Source organism: Equus quagga, chromosome 8 (genome assembly GCF_021613505.1).
Source record: "Equus quagga isolate Etosha38 chromosome 8, UCLA_HA_Equagga_1.0, whole genome shotgun sequence".
NCBI lineage: Eukaryota > Metazoa > Chordata > Mammalia > Perissodactyla > Equidae > Equus > Equus quagga.
The window spans coordinates 14,387,945-14,392,997 of NC_060274.1; the positions used below are offsets into that span (position 1 = coordinate 14,387,945).

General features: G+C 35.4%; 1 pseudogene; it reads right to left on the bottom strand.

Moving 5' to 3' along the window:
- Positions 1-3,702: 3,702 nt before the first annotated feature.
- LOC124243456 (mitotic checkpoint protein BUB3-like) lies at positions 3,703-4,683 on the bottom strand (annotated as a pseudogene).
- Positions 4,684-5,053: the final 370 nt, after the last annotated feature.

Below are 5,053 nucleotides of genomic sequence, written 5' to 3' on the forward strand. Positions count from 1 at the left end.
CATATTAGTCTAAAATTCTGAACACTCAACAAAATGGTAACCCAGTTTTCTTGTCCATTTGAGTTCATTTTGTTTGATTTTTTTAGCACATACTATCATACTATGTAGTGGGAACTACCGTATTAAGGATTGATTTGCATTATCTTATTTGATCCTAACAGTCCTATGAGGTAAGTGTTTCCTCCATCTTCAGCAGGAAAAAAAATGCCGTTTAGAGAAGTTAGTTAATTTGCACAATATCATCTCAGTAATGAGTGGAGGAGCCAGTATTTGAAAGGTTGGAAGTCCATTAACAACTAATGAAATCCTTTGAATCTCCTGTGAAAATCCAGGAACTTGTCAAGGATTTTCAAATGTTCATTGGAAAGAATCACAAAATGCTTATAATTCCATTGCAATATTAGTATTTCCACTTTATTCACATTTCCTTTTACAAATACAAATTTTTAATTGTTGAAATTATAACATGTTAAATGTACATTTATAAATTAGTATGTTGCTATCCTTTCTTGACACTTAGCCACTTTCCATGATTTTACAGAATTTTTATAATTACTTACAATATTTTTACAACATCCCATTGTGTGGATATAGCTGTCTTTATCCTCCTTAATAGAAGGCCTTTGGGTTTTTTTCTTCCCAATGTTTTCTTATATTCTATTACAAATAAAGATACACTGGATATCTTCATGAATATGGCTTTTTAGCTTTCCCTAAATAATTTCATTGGGATAAATTCCTGGAGTAAAATTGCTATGTCAATTCTAGTGTAAATAGTCATAAAGCTGGCTGGAGCAATTTGAAAGAGTGAAGAAGAATAAATCATTTAAGTGGACTCTTTTAATTATGTACAAATGAAACAATCCTTCCCACGCTTAAACAGTAGCTGACCAAAAGGACACGTCCAGCTATTACAGTAGCTGCTCTAGGCTTCTCTCAATTGTGAAACCTGAAACAAATTGTTCACTACACAAATTCTCTTGACAGAGCAGTTAGTTGTTTCCTGGAGAAAATAATACAGAATAACATTCTTTCTTTCATATTAACTTTCTCTTTAATGATTGTATAGCATTTTGAGTGAAATAGATACATTGCCGCTCTACTAGACACAGACAGAGGGAAAGAAATATTCTTCTTTTTTTTTTTTTTAGTGAGGAAGATTCACCCTGAGCTAACATCTGTGCCAGTCTTCCTCTATTTCATATGTGGGTCGCTGCTGCAGCATGGTCACCGACGAGTGGTATAGGTCTGTACCCAGGAACAAAACCTGGGCTGCTGAAGCAGAGCATGCCAAACTTAACCACTAGGCCGTGGGGCAGCCCTGGTAATATTCTTTTATAAACGAATAGTGTGATTGTATTATTGCACATGGAGGGAGCCTAGCTTAGTGGCTAAAGTGTGCACTCTGGATCTATACTCCTTTGGTTTGAATCCCAGCTCCACCATTTACATACAGTGTAAGACCTTAAGCAAGTTTTTCAATCTCTCTGGGGGATGTATATATATACATATGATTTTACATACATAGTTCATATGTTAAAAAAATATATTAAGAATATATATGTATATGTATGTATATATGTATACATATCTGTATAAATTAATATGTCATATGTATTTATATATTAATAAAAATATGTTAAGACTTTAGGAAAATATATATTATATATAAAACGTATATGACATCTTAATTTATGCATATGTATACTCACACAATGCATAATAAATTTTCACACTTATGATCTAGCCAGGACCTTAAGAAACTTCTGGCTTGACTTTCTATGGCTGGAAAGAAACTTTTAATTTACTTATAGCTAACAACCCCATTCGGCCAGGTATCTCAATCAGTTACACAGGAATACATTTTGCAAGCAACTTGGCTTTGTATATTGTTCCAGGAAATTACATTGCTTAAAGTCAGGCAGTCCATGGGTGAGTTATTCAAGTTCTCTTTTGTAATGTTCAGGATAAGCTTTTGGTCACACCTGCTTTAAAAATACTCAGGTTAAACAACTCACTACATCATGTTCTTTTTTTTCATTTCATTTAGAATTTACCCCAAATTATTTTCTGTAAAAATCTTCATCTTTCCTAAATAGACCTCGGCTTACCTTTAAGCATGCATGAAGTAGATTTCTCTACCAATTAGTCCTAAATCAGTGCCTCAACTTTCATAAGAGGACAGCAAGCCTATCCCGGAGAGCTGACTCATAGAGTATATATGTTCTTTCTTTAGTGGACATGCATAATTTTTCTCATTCTGAGAAGTAGGCAGAGAGCACAATCTCAAAACTCATTGTCATACATATTTTTTAAAAGTTCATTAAGAAAAAGATATTCGTAATGGACATGCAGCCTCTTCATTTCTACAAATTGATGGCTCTCAATTTTTTCCCTATAGTTTATAACTGTGAAAGTTACAAACCTTGTCCTCAGAAAAATGCATCCATGCCCATACATGTCCACTAATGTACACAATTTACAGGATTCCTAGAACTCTTCTTTTATAGTTTATCTATCAACTAACTCCCTTTGAGTTCTTGAAATTTATTGAGAAGTTTTGTTCAAGATACTCCAAAAATCTCCCCAAGACCACAAATGTGTTGCTTACCTCAAAGATACTGTGACATTAGCCCCCATAATTTAATTTCTATGATTATTTTCTGTCATGATGACAAGTGCGTAAATTAAGACACTCCCATAAAACTCCTTGCTGTAGTTATTCTAAGCATATTATTTAGGGCTTTGCTCATTACATCACACAAGATCCTGTTTAGGATAAACTTTAAATCAGAAATTACTGTGCTTCTCCTCAGTGGATGATTTGCCTTCATTTCCTGAGCAGTTTGAACGATATATCTGTTCATATCTCTTTCTTTAAATTTATAGCTAGAAAGCTAAGAGCTAAATCTGTGGCCAGTTACTGTAAGTGTTTAGGATGTAATACTGTTTTTTGAGCACTAACTTCATTACTGGCTCCATCTTACTTCTTCTTGGCCCTAACTTTATCATCTACTTCTTACTTATGTTACGTTGTTTAGAAGCCCCTTTATAAATATTGTATAACAATGCAAAGTAGGAAGAAAGAAAAGGTGGAATAAAAAGAAAAAAAGGTTTTTTCATTGTTATATTCCATTATATTCAATTTCTTTCAAAGCAAGCAGTTAATTAAATATTGAATTCTGATTTATATTTTAAACTTTTATAAGACTTTAGAAAATTTAGAATAAAACAGAAGAAATGAATGAAAATTATTTTGTTAATCCACGTGTTCCATTGGTGGTTGCAAAATCTCAATTGCCAAAACTATTTTTTTAGCTACAAAACATTTTTATTATATAGAGAAGAGACTTTCAAATATATAGAAGAGTAGAGAAAATGGTATCATGAACACTCAGATAGCCATCGCCTTGATTTTAAAATGGTTAATATTTTGCCATATTTGCCTCTTTTAGTTTTTTTCCTATGAAAGTATTTTAGAGTAAATAACAGACACAAAAGACATGAAGACTCATCATTCAACACAAAGCCAGGATGAAAGGGCAAACAGACAAGTTTTTTTTTTTTTTAATACAGAAAGCAGAGAAATTCACATACTAAATAATGTATTCACAATGACTATAACACATCCTTTGGGAATTAGTATGTATTTGTAGGAAGCAAAACAAAACTTCCCATGGAAAAACCACTTTCATGAGATGATTAGGTGGACTTGGGTTTTGTTTCTGCATCTGTCACTTGGCGAATGAAGAGACCATCTTTAGAATGTTCCATGTCATCCATTTCATACGTATATGATGATGCAATTGCAAGTGTTTACATCATTACTGAAAGCAAGTGATGTCATGCTAGTGGGGGATCCTTGGAACTAGCACAGTTGCTTTTTGTTAAATGGATCCGAAATATTTACAAATCCATCAGAACCACCTGTGGCAAATGTAGTGTGGATGTTGTGAAAGGAAATGACATTGACCAGGTAATTCTGCTCAATCTTATTTTCCTCTGGTCTGTGACACTTGAAGGCACTCTTCTGTACCTCAGGACTTGAGTCCAAGTACTTATCTGCCACTCAGCCTTCAAAAGAGCTTAATACATAATCCTGCTTGTTTAAAAACGCTCAAATGCAGTGCACAGTCTGGTACCAGGCTGGACTCCCAATGCTGCTGCACGTAGCCCATGTTTACGTAGCTCTGTAAGACCCACCTTAACACCCTGTGGTCGGCCATGCCTATTATCAGCTGGTCTCCAGACACTGAGAGGATACACACCTTTTCAGGCTGAGAGAAGATCCCGGCATTACAAGGAGTTCTGGGATCCTGAAATTTAACTCTCTGGTCCCAACTCATATTGGCCATCACATTCACTTCTGGAATATTATTCAACACATCTGATAGGGGCATCATGAGTTCAAAAGATTTTCTTGATCAGTGTTCAAATCATGCATTCTGAACTGATGGTCTAATCCCCCACCCTAGGCATTCATGGATTGTAGGATGCACCATGCAGGACAGTGCAGGCATGCTGGTACTTGAGCTGCATGGAGTTGGCCAGCACATCATGGAGATGCACGGACATGTCCCAGGAGGAGACTAGCAGGAACTGGGAGGTACTGGGGCTAAACTTCATTGAGGAGAAGCCATCCTCAGGTGGCTGGTTCAGCTTGAATTCGTTAGACCCAGTCATCTTGGACTCCTCTTGGAAGAAACTCTGCTGCCACCTGGGGCCGCCTTCTTGCTTCCCTCAGACATTACAAAATCTCACTTCCAGGTACTTTAGTATGCATCTCTGAAAGGTAATCACCTGTTTCTACAAAATCACAATAACATTTTCCACACCTAAGAAAATTCGTAATAATCTCCTAATATTGCCTAATACCTAGTCTATATTAAAATTTCTGTTATCCTAACCCCAAAATACGTTTTATAACTGCCAAAGTTTCTTAACCTTAGACTGGATTAAGCAAGCATCCTCAAAGTTCCTATTCCCCTCTATTTAGCCATTTCATTTGCCTCCAAATGCCAACATGCCTCTGCATAGCTAAGTGGTTAGTAAA